Source organism: Enhydra lutris, unplaced genomic scaffold, assembly GCF_002288905.1.
Source record: "Enhydra lutris kenyoni isolate GAN:26980312 unplaced genomic scaffold, ASM228890v2 scaffoldscaffold35, whole genome shotgun sequence".
NCBI classification, from domain to species: domain Eukaryota; kingdom Metazoa; phylum Chordata; class Mammalia; order Carnivora; family Mustelidae; genus Enhydra; species Enhydra lutris.
The window spans coordinates 12,973,454-12,989,340 of NW_019154119.1; positions in this window are offsets into that span (position 1 = coordinate 12,973,454).

The window sequence follows — 15,887 nt, forward strand, 5'->3', positions numbered from 1 at the left end:
ATGGTTCACCTCCCCTTCCAATTTCCCCCAACTCCCTTCTCCTCTCTAACTCCCCTTGTCCTCCATGCTATTTGTTATGCTCCACAAATAAGTGAAACCATATGCCTTTTTAAATAGCATTTACAGATTCATTTTTTGGGGGGTAGACTTACAACGATTATAGTAATTATTAACAATATTTGAGTGTAATATAAAAATGCCTGGACAAGCAGTTGTTTCTGAATGAGATACACTAGACACTAGGAAGTCATTGCATCCAATAAATACAGACAGGATGAGCAAAAAAGTTAAAAAGAAAGGAATGAATTACATCATGCAATTGGTTAAAAACATTGAATGGCCATGGTTGAGAAGAAGGCTAGATGACGTAAAATTCTAGATAGGGAAGAGCTCTCCCTTGCTGAGCTGAGGTGGTTGGCCATTTTCATCCCATGAAGAACTTTCCTCTGGTTCTGGTGAAGGCCAAGGATCTGGTTCCACAACCATAACAGAGGGGTTCTGCTAGGGAAAATAAACAACTTTGGGCCTTGCCTCAAGCTGCAGGGGCTTGTAACCTGAAGACCAGGAAACTCACACTTTCTTCTCTCCTGCTGTGTTTTGCCAAATGCTGGTGCCAGGTATGAATAAGGCAGTTTGGAAAACAGAATGAAATCCTCTAGTTTTTTGATGCTTAAGGGACAAAACGCCACAAACAAGTTGCCCCCACACAGAATCTGCCAGCTTTTTAACCTGAGCAGGAAAGCAAGCTAAAAAGAGCTACACTCAAAATATCTGAAGGGACAAACTTCCAGGCCAGATGAGAGGGCCATTACATGTCAGGAGGAAACCAAACAAAAATGAACAAAAACAAAAACAGAATGGAGAAAAATCCCAGCATCTCATAGTACGAGAAACACTGTATTTTTAGCTGTCTGTGTTTCCATTAACTTTCAAACTTTTTCAGTCATTCTTTATTCCAATGTCTTTCTTGCCCCCGCCCCCACAATTTGTAGGATTCCAACAGCAGATGGTGGACATATTCTGTGCCACATGTCACTATGTCTATTTTATTTTCAGTTTTTAATGTCTGTGTTCAAGTTTGCATAGTTTATATCGTCAGAAACTCAAGCTCACTCTATGTTGTTGTTTTCTGCAGTGTCCAATCAGTGCTTACACCAGTCCAGGAGATTTTTCATTCTAGTGACTATACTTTTCAACTCCAGGTGTTCCATTTGATTGGCTGTGTATGTCCCATGAATTTGCCTACATATACTTATATGAGTATATTTATGATGCTAATGTTATTGAAACATAAATATATATATATATATATATATATATATATTTTTTTTTTTTTAAGAGAGGGAGAGAGAGAGCACTCATGTGCACGGGAAGGGGAGACAAGAAGAGGGAGAGAGAGAGAGAGAGACAATTGTAAGCAGACTCCATGCCCAATGTGGAGCCCAACATGGGGCTCAATCTCAAAACCCTGAGATCATGACATGAGCTGAAAGCAAGAGTCAGACGCTTACTTGACCGACCCACCCAGGCACCCCTCAGTAAATATATTTTTGATAGTTATTTTAAAATCCTTATCTGTTATTTCTGTCACCAATTTTAATTGTAAGCCTACTTCTTTTGTCTGATTTTCCTCCACTTGCTTTTGGGTCATAATTTCTTGCTTCTCTGTATTTCTAACTTTTGACTGAAGGCTTACCATAGTGAATTTTGATCGTTTAGGAGTAGATTTTGTTTTCTTTCATTGAGTTCTGTCATACTTTGTTCTGCTTAGCAGTTCATTATTTGTAGGTAGTTTGATTGCTGCTGTTTTGAAGCTTCTATCGATCTCCGTTCTTGCGCTCATTTAGTCCTATTGCTGAAGCACAGTCCTCATGGGAAATCTCCTGGGTGCCCTGAGTGTTTAAGGAGATCGCTTTACTCTTGTTACTCCAGAATCAAATATTTCTCACCAGTATGCAAGGTCTAAAAACTGTGCTGTTACAGTGCATCAGTACCTCTTTGCTTGGCCTTCTGAAATTCTGAAATTCCCCCTCTGGAATCCCAGCTCTGGAAATACTAAACAAGTTAGCATTTCACAGCAGCATCAAGGGACTTGAGTTGTATTTCTAGGGTTCTTTCCTATAGAGTTCCATCGTCTCATGTTTTCTATTCCATGTAATACCTCACCCTCTGCAAAATCCAATCTCTTTCTTCTTAACTCTGGGAGATGGCTTTGTTCAGCCTGTGGTCCTCTTCCCATGCTGCGTTCCAGAAGTGCACCAAGGCTGGAGGCTGGGTTGCTCACAGGGCTCCCCTCTTTATTTTATCCCCAGCATTCTCCCTATTGCCTGTGAACAAAGTCTTAAAACTTCATATCATATGCTATGTTCGGTTCATATTTGTGCATAGTGTAAGGGCAAACTCAATCCAAGATGAGGACAGGATTGAAATTCTGATTCCTTTTTAATGTTTCACCTCAGCTTTAGCAATAACTCTGTAAATAACAAGACTTATTTTTTTCCTAATCTGGACCATCAGAATTTTAAATTGTTGAGATGTGTCAGCTTTTTGTACTCACTGAAATTAATTCTATTTGTGCTCCATGAGTTTTATTTTTAAGTTCTTATTTAAATTCCAGTTACATAAAATAAAAATTTCAGTGTAATATTCATTTCAGGTGTACAATATAGTGGTTCAGTGCTTCCATATACCACCCAGTGCTCATCACTACAAGTTCTCTCCTTCATCCCCGTCACCTGTTTCCCCCAGACCCCCACCCATCTCCCCTCTGGTAATTATCAGTGTGTTCTCTTTAGTAAAGAGTCTGTTTTGGGGTGCCTGGGTGGCTCGTTTAATTAGCCAGCTCTGGCTTTGGCTCAGACTGTGATCTGAATCAGGTCATGAACCCTACATAGTGCCTGCACTCAGAGGTAAGTCAGCTTGAAGATTCTCTCTCCCCCTGCCCTCCCCTTCCTCTCTCTCTATCTCTCTCTCTCTCAAATAAATAAGTAAATCTTAAAAAAAAGGAGTCTGTTTCTAGATGTGGGTGAGGATGTGGAGAAAGGGAGCCCTCTCGCATTGCTGGTGGGAGTGCAAAGTGGTGTAGCTACTAAGGAAAACAGCATGAAGTTTCCTCAAAAAGTTAAAAATAGAACTATTCTATGATCTGGCAATTGTACTAAAGGATACAAAAATAGTAACTCAATATTTATAGCAGCATTACCTACAATAATGGAAGCAGTCCAACTGTCCATTGACTGATGAATGGAGAAGATGTGGGGGGCACTTGGGTAACTCAGTGGGTTAAGCCTCTGCTTTAGGCTCAGCTCATGATCCCAGAGTCCTGGGATCTAGCCCTGCATTAGGCTCCCTGCTCAGCAGGGAGCCTGCTTATCCCCCCACCACCCCACCTGTCTCTCTACTTGTGATCTCTCTCTCTCTGTCAAATAAATAAATAAAATCTTCAAAAAAAATGAAAGAAAGAAAGAAAAGAAAGAAAGAATGAAAGAGAGAGAAAGAAGTGGTGTGTGTGTGTGTGTGTGTGTGTGTGTGTGTGTGTGTATGAACATTACTCAACCACAAAAAAAGAATGAAATCTTTACATTTGCAATGACACAGATGGGGCTAGAGAGTATCAAGCTAAGAGAAATCAGTCAGAGAATGACAAATACCATAGTTTTGTTTTTTTTTTTTAATTTAAAGGAGCCACATTTTTAACCCAACACTGCGCTCTACTAAAATTTGTTTTCATAATATCAATACAAAAATAAGTATGTAAGCTTTTTTAACTGAGTTTACAACATTTACAATAAAGTCAACTATTTAATCTTTTCAAGAAAAAAATTCTAAAAGTGCTACTTGGATTTTGAAAAAAAAATTAAACTATTATCAGAATTAATTATTTTATTTGAAGTGTCTAATGACACTAGTATCATTTAGCTGTTTATGAAGTCTCTCTTTTGCTAAAAGACCCCAAAATAACAATCTTTATTTCTACCTAGGACAATCCAAAATGGACAAAATTTGCTCAGAAATGCCTTAAATTTAAATGCAAAGGTATGTTCCATTATAATAGAATGTAAATGCATCTTCTGAAATTCTACACATTAGAAAACTCTACCTGTACATCTTTTAGGACATCTTGTTAAAGCGTCTACTAATTCTTAAGGAGATGCTGATGATTTTCAGCAGGGTTGTGTCTGATGGTTTTTGTATCATCAGTAATAAACACTGTAACTCCACTATGAAAAGTAAAATTCAAATTGTATTTTGTGCAAGCTATAGATTCATTATCTGCTCTCTTGAAGAATAAAAATTCAATTCTTATTTTTATTAAATATTTATTTTATTTGATGACTGCTATTGAAAGCTGTAGTTCTCTTATCTAAAGCTTTTATTGTAAAATACATAAGCAATTAATAAATAAATAAAAAGCATTGCCAAAGAAGATAAATTAATGTATCCTTTCACTGCACATTACATGAGCTTCTAGGTTACTCTCTATAGCTATCTGGATGTGCCACTCAGCTCCTGCTCGTTGCACATGCTTTCTGTGTTATTAATCTTGAATTTTCCTCTGACTATATTGACATGAAAGCTTAGTTTGGCTGGAAGGCTAAGACATATGCTATGGCAAAGCTGGCTGGTACATGTGATAGCTGGCAGGCCATATTATTGAATACTTTATTACTGCCCAAGACTGGAAAAAGTTCTCCATCCATAATCATTAGTGTCTGAGTACTCTGCTTTTTTTTTTTTTTCCCTAACTTGGAAGCCAGCATGCTGTCTAGAAAAGAAGGTATAAGTTAGACGGCCTGTGAAAGTTTCCTGAAAACAGAGTTGAGTTACTATTGGTAATTTGTTTACCAAAAAGTAAGTCCTTTTACTGAACATAGATCTGATGAATGAACAGATGGCAAGAAAGTTCTCCAAATCCACCTTAGCTTACTTAGATGCAACTTTTAATTATAATATTTTATGTTAAAGTTAAAAATCTGGAATAAATTATAATAAAGATGGGATACCAGTAGGACAGGTCTACCAGAACTTCCCTTGGCAAAGTAGGAATATAGTCACCCTGTCTTAGAGATGTTCCCTCATTCCCACTTGGTCGCTAACTCGATTGTTTGAGCTATTTTCCTGGATTTCTGTTAATTTTTCTATTATGCTTAGGCCATCCTAAATTCTTAATAAATACTGCATTCAGGGGAAAATACTTACAGCAAAACTTGCATAGCTTCAAAATGTGTGAGAACTAAAAGACATTTTAGAGAGTCATTTAATTAGCAACATTGATGTGTACTCCAATTTGCATTTCAAATGAATCCCCAAAAAACACATACCCAAACTAAATAATTCAATGAAGTAGTTTTGATGTACATCGAATTGGTTTAGGTTAAATAGAAGAATATAATAGTAAAATAAACAGTCCTTAATAATTGGAGTTGTATGCGTGAAATAGAATTTGATCAATATACCATGCACATAATTAGTGCCATGTATTTGGAAAGGAAAAGATTCAGTGTGCACAAAGCACATTAGAGGAAGGTTTATAGAAGGGGCTTGGTCTGGGATTTGAGAGACAAAAACTTTTTAAGAAGACATTATATGTACTAGAGAAAGTAAACGATGTTAGGATGGGACTGTGCCTGACCTGTGCCTGAGATGTTGGTAGAATAGTTCCGCTGAGGCACAGAAGGTGCCCATAGAAGAGCAGATAGTGGAAGTAACCAGAGTCAGGTTGTTGATGCCCTTGAAAAGCAAGTTTACAAGTGGAGACTTCAACTTGTTGAAAACGGTGAAAATACTATGAAAAAAGAATAGAAGTTCTAAAAGTAGTTTCAGAATAAATTTGAGGAAAGGGTTATTAAATTTGAGCTGGGTGAAGGATTCTTTCAATTGCAAGTGTCAGAAAACCAGGCTCAAACTAGCTTATGGAGTAAGTGAATTTATCAGGTTATTGCAAATGGAAAACCTAGAAGCAAAGCTGTCTTCAGGCATGTTCGGTAAAGGAATTAACTGCAATTCCCTAACATTCTGCCCCCTGTTCTGTTGGCTTGACTTTTTAATTGTGTGACTCTGCACATGGTTACAATACCACTGCCAGTAGTAACTGGAACTATCAAGTTTCTTGTCTTTATCCAACTAGTGACCTTTACATTAATTGGTCTAACCTGAACCATAACTATGGGCATGAAAATCCCATGCATTCATTGACATAGGACTGGGTTACCGTCTATCCCTAAAACAACATTTTGGCAAAAGAAGATTCCACTTATTGCCTTCCAAAATTCAGGGTCCCTTGTTTTTGTTTTTGTTTTCTATTTTAGAAAGAGAGAGAGCAGGAGCGGGGGAGGGGGCTGCATCAGAGGAAGGGGTAGAGGGACAAGTAGACTCCCCACAGAGCATGGAGCCCAATTAGGGGCTTGATTCCCAGAGATCATGAGATCTCTGAGATCATGACCTGAAGTAATTCCCAGAGATCATGAGATCTCTGAGATCATGACCTGAAGTCAGATGTTTAACTGACTGAGGTTAAAGCACCCTGTCAAGGTTCCTTTCCAAATCACAAAGCTATACTCTAAAAGTAAACCCAGACAGTCTTATTAGGAAGGGACTACAAATAATGAATATCCACCTCTTCTATAAGTGGTGGGAACATAATACATTCTGATTTTTTTCAGTAGTCTTATTGTACTAGTAATTATAGTTTGGCAGTTGTATATTTATATGAAATAGTTAAAACTCATAAGAATAAATATATGCATACCAATCTTTCAGTCTTGAAACTATATGATTTATGATAAAGTTGACTAAAAATAAAATTAATAGTTTCAGAGATTTTATGAAAATGAAAAAAATTAGCTATTTTCTGATCCAAGACACACATTTTAATTAAATTCCAGTAACATAAAACAGGTCAATGAAATCTTTGGCATTTTCACTAAAACACTAAAGTATGACTTCCCCATATGACCAAGGGTACACTATCAGGGCATTGCTTCTTAGTATTAGAAGAATAGGTCTTGTAAAACTTCTTTTTTCATCTACTTCATTTTAAAATATAAACCCAATTAAAATAGGGAATGAGAAGAAATTGTATAAATTTGTAAACAGTATATGATAGGCATGCTTATGTGTAATCACATCTAATTCACCTAACGACCTTGCAAGTTATTGCAAGGGAGGTAACTATTGCACAGAGTGGGGCTAAGTAATTTGCATGTTTCTCATGAATTTACAAGTGGAAGATCCAGAGTCTTAAGCCAAATAGGATACCTGAGAAGGCAATTTCTATCCTACTTGTTGCTTTGATTTAATTTCTGGTTTTCAATGGATACATTCAAAGTCAGCAGGGTTAATTTCTTAATGAAGAATGTCTAGGTGATTGCCTTCTGTGTCTACCCTTTGGTACATGTCTTCCAATAAGTAGAGCTGACATTTCTTATTTGCATTTTCTTCACAGCAGCATGGCCACGCTTCTGCTGTTGATAAAGGTGCCAGTTTAGACCTGCTTTTCCCGTGGACAGATCCAGACTTGTGTGTAATGAACAAAACAGTGTTAGAATTGTTATATCTATGCGTCAATATTCCCTTACCTTTTCCCAGCAATCTTTTCACGGATCCCAGAATTCAACTGACTTCTTTACTCTACAGTCAGATTAAAGATGAAAAGGCCAACATTTGTTGCTAAGAGTAGTTAAAAGTCTGGTTTATAGTCACAACAAGGATTAAATGACTGATCCATATTTTCCTGAATGCAAATTTAAACAGGCTATATAAACCAGGGAATGATAGTAAATTGGGAAGAAAAAAGAAAGGATAAAGTTTGCTACAGAGGAAGGAAATTCTCAGAGGGAAAATGCTGAGAATAGTAAGATCTCTCTTGCCTCCAATTATCTCTTATGCTGGGGAGATAAGCGGGAAAAAATGCCAGAGTTATCTGTCTCTGAAATTTAACTGTCAAAGTCAGACTATAGGAATTATTTTCTTAATTTAGGGTTTGTCTTCCTTTCTGTTATACATACAAAATCTGAACCTACAAAATCTGCCTTTTATACCTCTTTAAAAATACAAACTTTGTAGAGTGTTATTTCATAATAATTTCTGTCCTGAAATTATTGGCTGTGGCATTTTTAAAGAAAATGATGAGAGGTTTAACAAATTAATTTTTTTTCCACTTAAATTCCTCTTCTGAGGAAAGTAGAGCTGTGTGTGTGCCCTACCTCTCCCACTTTGTGTTTCTCTATAGAGAATGTAAAGCCTAAGGCTGTTTGTGCTTCCAGTTGCTAAGAGGAAACAAGAAGAGTTTCTCTGGCTAACAGGGTCACCTAATCATCTCCAGCAATCAAAGGATTTGTAAATGTCAGTGCTCTTGTTCACATACTTCCAGCTGCTTAGACAACTGTGATTACTTTGTCTGAGTGCTAAGTTTTTTTTCTTTTCTCTGACCTCTAAACTCTAAGTGTTTGAAGACTATTGGAGAACTGAAAGCTGGAATTTCCCCCAAGGAGGTTGCTCAATTTGAATCCATTCAAATGTGTTTATATCCCTGTTAGTTGGACCACGTCCCGTGCTACCTTTAAAACACATCTTCTCTTAAAGTGCTTTCTTTTGTCTTAAAGTTGGTTGAGTTCTTGACAATTAGAGTAGAAAATTACAGCCTCTGTTTTCTAATTAAATAACAAGCCCGGTTTAATTTTTTTCAGCAGATATATATTGAATTCAATACTCCCTGTATATCACATTGTCTAAGATAATGTGTTCATGCAGGTATGCTGAAGGATCTTCTCGATGTTAATCAGGTTTCTATTGTCTTAAGGACCTGATGAGCCTTCTGGATGAAATAAAATTGACCAGTTCAGCTGGATATCCTGTATTCAAGCTGACAATCAGGTAGTTTGTATACAATAGTTATAACCATCCAAACCGTAGTTTATATGTGCAAATACATCATATGAAGTGGAAAGAGAATTAGAGACACAGCTTTGTTTCATTTGGTGAAAAGGGATAATTTGCGTGTCTCATTATGTGGTGTCATTAAAATTGACCTTTATCTTTGCTTCTAGAGAACTTATGATAGTGTCAACCAGTGGACTGGAAAAATATCTATTAATTAGAATGATATGCCTATAGTCACACTGATATGATAATCATAGTATAATAACCATGTAAAGTATCAACCAATTGACAGTGTATTTGATATGGAAAGAAGGCAGGGTAAATCATTGCTTATTGGCAAACAGGCATAGAAAGAGGCTTCTCAGATAAAACTAAGACTTTTATCTACCCTAAAATAGGTGAGATTAACAGAGGTAAGAAAGAAAAAATCACATCCATACTAACCATCATCCTCACAGCAGATCACTGCTGAGATACCCTCAGTATACCTTCCTACTTGAAGGCAACTACTTTGAAACAGATACATTCATACAGCAAAGAGCGGGAAAGTAACTAAAAAGTCACAGACTGAATGACAGTACCAACAGAAGAAGGAGGAGGAAACCACACTGTAGGAGAGAAGACTCAGGGTTATTTCCAAGCCATTGTTTTTTTGTTTTTGTTTTTTGTTTTTTTTTTAAGTTTTATTTAAATTCCAATTAGTTAGCATACAGCATGATTATTAGTTTCAAGTACACAATATAGTGATTCAAAACTTCCATACAACACCCAGTGCCCATCACAACAGGTGCATCTTTAGACATGTTCTATTACTGTATTTGAATTAATACAGTACCTGGTGTGAAGTCATATTGGATTCAAGGTGTATTGTTATCTTACCGGGATATATTGCCTAAATATCCCGAATAACTAATGGAGGGGAATGTGATGAAAGGACTCATTAGCATGTAGCAAGTGGCTACATTGTTTATGGAAAGTAAATGAAGAGTATCATGAGTTGGTTGACTATTCAAAGGTTAAGATGACCTTTAAGTCCTCAGAGAAGGCTGAGAAAGCTGCTTGGATACCAACAAAGGGATATTCTCCCACAGCCACTTCAGATGTGACAAGGGGAAATAACAGAGAAGGAGAAACCTCGCAAAGATACAGCATTCTGCTCAACATGGTGACAGCCTAGGGCAATCGACTTCTCTCTCTTTGGAGTAACAGGAAGTCTGTTTTCATTCAGGGAAGAAAGTGAGCAAAGTGTGTTGCCACCAAAAAGGTGGACTATGGTTTGCCAAATATTTCCAGCTATCTGTTCTCTGGAGATACAACAGAATTTCACCTCCAGGAATCTATTGTGTAGAATGGGACCACATTAGTAAGTGATTAGTAGACAAATTAATGACATCATTTATGGGACATTTTAATTGCGTATCCCCATTATAGGTCAGAGCATTTAAGTGCAATGGAAGATCATTCATCCACATTTTTACTTTTTCTCTCTAGCATATAGCACGTGTTGACATTCAGCATAGTGATTGCTGCTCTATTAGGTTCCTAAGTGATAACAAGCAGATATCTTCTCCTAACCCTTATGGATAAGAATTTATGGTGAGAGATGAATCTTTGTTATTTAAAAAATATAAGTTGTTTATCCAATATTAAGTATTGGATTAAGTTTTTGAGGTTGCTGGTTGTTTTAGTGAAACACAGCATAGGCTGACCACTAAGTGAAGATATCCAGTTATTTTTGTTTTCACCACTGGCTATGACAAAGCCCCAGGAGGGGCTTCTGTTGCTTGTGTTATCCTCAGTCTCCCATAGTTTAACCTGAAACTTTGAACATCTTGCTGGTTTCTGTTCTCCATCTGCTACTGATAACTCTATCTTTATCATGACCAGTCCTTGGAAATTTCTTCCCATTGAGTCTTTCTTAACCTAAATACAAAGACTCTACTGTTTCAGAGGCTTTCTCTTAGCATCCCTATGATAAAATTTCTTCATCTGTAAATAAGGGCAATAAAAACTCATCTTCTACAGAGTCATTAGGGGAATTACAAAACAGATATTAAGAATTTCGATATTTCTGTTGATGTTCTCACCATCATCACCACCTTACTGTCAGCATCTTCATTATCCTCGCAATCAATGGCAGACATGGAAAAGCTTCAGATGATTTCTTGTACCATGTTCAGAACTATTGGAACACCTAGGCCTTCTTTCCTTAAGCTTTTCACTCAGATATTGGGATTATTCCATCCTAATTCAACTGATTTTGCACTCTCTCTAGGTTTTAGCTTGTAAAGGAAGCACAAACTTCATATGTTTCAAGATACTTCCAAACTTATCTATGAATTTCCATTCATATTCTTGCCCATCTCTTTGGATTTGACTAAATGAATCAAGGCCAAAAGTTGTAATTATCATACTCACTATGTCTAAATTCTACCCAACACCTCTCTGACTCTCATTCCCCCAGCACATGTTTGGAAGTTAAACTATTTTCTCCTAGAGGTGGTAAAATGATAGTGTTATCAGGAATTCTCAATTTTATGGTTTGAGAGCCATATAGTCTGAGACCTTCCGAGTTTCATCTCAATATACCATGTCTTTCTTTTTGAATTAAAAATAAACACACCAAATAAAAAATAGCGTGTCAAAAGCACTACTATTTCTGCCAAGGGCTTAAAATATACATTGAAATTCAAAACTGAGAAGTAATTTCTTTATCAGATTGGATCATCACTTTTCTTGGGGCAATACATGCACTGGCTTAATGTGTGAGAGACCATGGAAAAGAGAAAAAAAAGTGAAAAAGTAACACTTCAGTTTACAATCTTCAGATTATATCTTGCAAAGCTAATAATACTTAAAAAGGCTGTGGTTTGATAAGAGACCCTTAATCTCACAAAACAAACTGAGGGTCACTAGGGGGTGGGGAGTAGGGATAGGGTGGTTGGTGGTTGTGGACATTGATGGAGGGTATGTGCTATGGTGAGTGCTGTGAAATATGTAAGCCTGATGATTCAAAGACCTGTACCCCTGGGGCAAATAATACATTGTATGTTAATAAAAATAATTAATTTTTTAAGAAGGCTTTGCTTTGGAAGGGGAGTTGGGTGTTCCTGGCTAGGGAAAATATTTAATAATCTGTACCAACACTTTAAATTTGGTGTTGTTCATTGGGAAAACTGCATGCTGACAAAAAAAAAAAAAAAAGTGTCTACTATACTCTGTTTCTAATGTATGTATCTGACTTCACTGCCTTATATGCTGGTTTCAGGTACATGCACTTCCAACCACTCATGGACAACCTTTCCTATGTTTTGCTTCCCTTCCCTGAAAGAGAATGAAAATTGGAGTCCCAAAGCTTCACTGGTTCTTGTCTTACTGCTCCCTATTTGTTTAATGACTGATGACATATTTTTTGCCAGAACTAATGCTATATCTCACCTGTTTTGTCTTTTCATACAGATACATGTTTATTCCCTTATCTAATTGTCACATCTATTTTCCATGTCATTAAGTTATGTACTTTAAATCTCATAATGGACTCAGTAAATAGTTACTTACTATTTTTGCATCCTTAATGCAGAGATGAGGCCTTTTATATTGGCAACCCAGAAAGTATCCAAATCCCTACATTAACATTAAAAATGCCCAAATTTATTTACCATCAGAATTTCCCAAGCAACACTAGAAAAAGCATTTTTGAACATACCATATACTAATAGAAAGCTACCACCAAGAAGAATTTTTCTTTTTATTCATTTTTTGTTTGTTTTATGTTTTGTTTTTTTGTTTTTTGCCTAGCAATATAATATGAATATATTTCAAAAATATATCCAAAACTTTAAACTTTTATGATCATCCTTTTGGTAATTTACACTCTTCATATTATGGGTTTTCAAATTTCTGGATTCTCTTCTGCCAGGCTTTCTTTTTTTTTTTTTTTTAAAGATTTTATTTATTTATTTGACAGGCAGAGATTACAAGTAGGCAGAGAGGCAGGCAGAGAGAGAGAGGAGGAAGCAGGCTCCCTGCTGAGCAGAGAGCCCGAAGCAGGACTCGATCCCAGGACCCTGGGATCATGACCTGAGCCAAAGGCAGAGGCTTTAACTCACTGAGCCACCCAGGTGCCCCTCAGCCAGGCTTTCTAGATTAATGGAAGATTTCCATAGATAGGTCCTATTGCAACTAATGACAGCTATAAAAATTAATTCCCGAACTGCTTCTGTTGGCACATCTATTAAAAGCCTGCATTTTTGATGATAGCCCAACTAAGTTTTTCTCCCATAATTGGAAATGTGATGACAAAATGGCTTAGACAACATAACTGCAAATTTTTCCCCTCCAATAGCTCTGCATCGTTTTAAGATTATAGGCAGAGGCAAAGGGAAAAGCGAGGATGCCAATGTTTCAGTGGCTTTTTGTTTCATAAAAATGAATTGTGTGTGCGTCAATGTGCATTAAAATAATAGCCCAGCTGTTATTTGCACACATTTCATAAAGGGTGACAGAAAGTTTTAAAAATATGAAATTACCTGAGAGTTAAAAACAATCCTGTGAATTGATGATAACTAGAAAAAAAGTTTCTGGCAGCACATCTCTGGTTACCAGCATCAATTCAGCCAAGATCTGAAGCACAGAACTATTATGGAAAGAAATACAAGTTGATGAAAGGAGTTGTTTTTTTTTTTTTTTTTTTTTCCTAATATACCAAGCACTGTTTATAGGAAGGGATGATCTAGTTCTTTCTCTTGAGGGAGATATTCCAGAAGAGGAGACTTTCCCTATCCATGAACCACCCCCTTCCATTTGCCTGGTAACAAGAGCTCATACTCAACAGGCCATGGTGTGGTCTAGAATCCCTCCCAGCTTCTGGAACATATTTTGATGTCTCTCTGTCTGAACAGAGAAGACACCTTCCTATAGAATATAAATAATTTAGAGAGCACCATGAACTTTTCAGTTTCACAGACTGAATTAATTCTAATTCATCTCTGCTTCTTCTCATCAAGGTTTCACAACTCCAAATTTGGGCAAGAGAGTCTGAGTGGAGAATCTGGGTCCTACGCCTGTTCTCTATGGCAGGGGATACTGGAAAAGCAAGAACAAGGCATTTCATTTCCTGTTGAGGGAGAGAGGATTTGCTGCCACTGAGTTTCATAATACAGAAGATTTTCTCTGCATTGGAAGGAGTTCAGATAACTCAGCAACCTCCATCCCCCAAATGACAAGTGTCAGGTAAAGAGGTTTAGAAAATAAGCTCTGAAATTACTCAAACTTAGGTTCAAATTGTAGCTCTTCAGTTTGTTACTCTTGGAAAACTCTTATGTCCTCTCTGACCATCAGTTCTTCAACCAGTAAAATGGGGAACAGTCTTCTCTCATCTGTGAATTCACTGTTATGTTTAAAAGAATGTAAATAAAGTGTATAATTGCATTTGAAATGCAGTAGATACTCAAACATTAGGGACAGCTGCTTATAATGATACAAAAGACTCTACTTTTCTCTTGAGATTTGAGGGGGGATGTTGGAGATTATGATAAATGGCAACAGAATCCATAATGCCTAAGGCTCTGAAAGAAATGGGAATCATTTGGGGGATGTTCCTCCGTAAACTAGCTCCCTTCCACCAGAATCATATTCAAATGAAACAAAAAGGCCACTTGGACAAGGATGCTGGAAAATGGCTTAAAGTCAAGAATAATTTTTTCACTTGTTCAAAGTATCAATAGCAGCCTTGGAACTGAGAGTGAAACCAACTCCCCTGGCCTTGGGATGGTTTCCTTTGTACTTTACACAACATATTAATTGGCTTGTGTCTAAAAGAATTAGAATGGGTCTGACCATTCATTGAGGATCTGACATTTGTTAATATTTTTATGCACTGGTAAATTATCAGAAATTCTTAAAGTTTAAGTCATCCACATCTTGATATTTATGAAATGCATTTTGTTATAAAGTGATGTTTCCTCAAATTGTCACTGTTTTGAAGAACGGGTTTGATGTTAAAATAAATTATACCTAAACTATAAAACTGGGTTGCACAACACTCAGCCTGGGGCTGCTGTGTCTTTGGTAAGAACCGCCGTTTAATTTTAGATGGAAAGCCAAGAGACTTGTCCACATGTTGCTACTTCCCGATTACTTGGATGTGAACATTTTAGTGGATGAAATGCAGTATTGCTGATCTCACTGACATCAGTCTACATATATTATTACATTATTATATCTCCAAAAGCACATACACTAAGTTGTAAAAAAAATCGCATTTAATTAATTTTAATTATTAGTATTTGAAAACATAAATTTTTTTAAAGACTTTATTTATTTATTTGACAGACAGAGATCACAAGTAGGCAGAGAGAGGAGGGGAAGCAGGCTCCCTGCTGAGCAGAGAGCCAGATGTGGGGCTCGCTCCCAGGATCCTGGGATCATGACCTGAGCTGAAGGCAGAGGCTTTAACCCACTGAGCCACCCAGACACCCCTGAATACGTAAATTATTATGCCAATTCTTATTAGACTTGATTCAGAAAAGTTTGCCAACATCTTCAAACACTTTATATATTTGTGATTTCTGAAAGAGCTGTCATTCTAGTTATTACAGCCAACTCATTTTCCGTAGCGAGTTAATAGCATTGCTCAATGCATTAGTAACTAGATCCAAAAGTTTTCTTTGTCTTAATGTTTTCAGTCTTCCTTTGTTCACGTTTCATATTTGTTCCACTTTATTTATTCACTTTTCATATTTGTTTTGTGCCCCTCCTTTCTACTCTGTACAGTATAAGTGTATCCTTATCTATGTAGGTGTGTCACATATGTACACACAGCAAAGTACTTGCACATTTTAAATATACAGTGATATAAACACAGACAATCATCATCAATATCATCATCATTATTGTCATTAAACGGGGCTTGCACATTGCTCTCTATCTGGGGCTTTGCTACCTTAAATGAAACACCTCTTTCAAACATATTTGCTAATATTCTTAGTCTGTGCTTCGTACAATAC